Source organism: Psammomys obesus, unplaced genomic scaffold (assembly GCF_907164565.1).
Source record: "Psammomys obesus unplaced genomic scaffold, mPsaObe1.curated_primary_1811, whole genome shotgun sequence".
Taxonomy (NCBI): domain Eukaryota; kingdom Metazoa; phylum Chordata; class Mammalia; order Rodentia; family Muridae; genus Psammomys; species Psammomys obesus.
This window is the reverse complement of record NW_026594377.1, coordinates 2,032,606-2,033,171: the sequence shown is the minus strand read 5'-3', so window position 1 is coordinate 2,033,171 and position 566 is coordinate 2,032,606.

Below are 566 nucleotides of genomic sequence, written 5' to 3'. Positions count from 1 at the left end.
TTTTTTTTTTTTTTTTTTTTTTTTTTTTTTTTTTTTGGTTTAAATGCAAAACAAAGCCGAAGTTTCGGTAAAGTGGCACCGATTTATACTGCAGTTATTTTCCCGTTGGTCAAATGACCAAATAGTTTAATATTTGCTGGGCTGGGGATTCGAACACACTGCTGAGCATCTTCTAAATGTAAACTGTTCAGTACTAGAGAAAAACAATCAATGCACAGCGCGCGGGGGTGGGGGTTGGAGGGAGAACACCAGCGAAGACGTTAGCACAGCGCAAAAGCAACAGGCCCTCTAGAGTATTCCCGCGTGCAAGGGGGGTGCGTTCTGCACCTCCAGGCCCAGCGCTCCGGGCACTTTCCCTCCCCCGGCAGGCGTCCTAACCATCAGTGACCCCGGCCGGGTGTCAGGTGATTTCGGCTCGGGAGCGTCCCTCTTGCGGCCAGCCCGGCGCGGCAGGCCGAGGGCTGCAATCCAAGAGCTGAAAATCCACCACTCCGCAGTTTCCAGAGGGCTCTGCAGAGCCGCTGCGGCTTGGGGTTGGCTGGCCTCTGGGCATGCGCAGTGGCGCC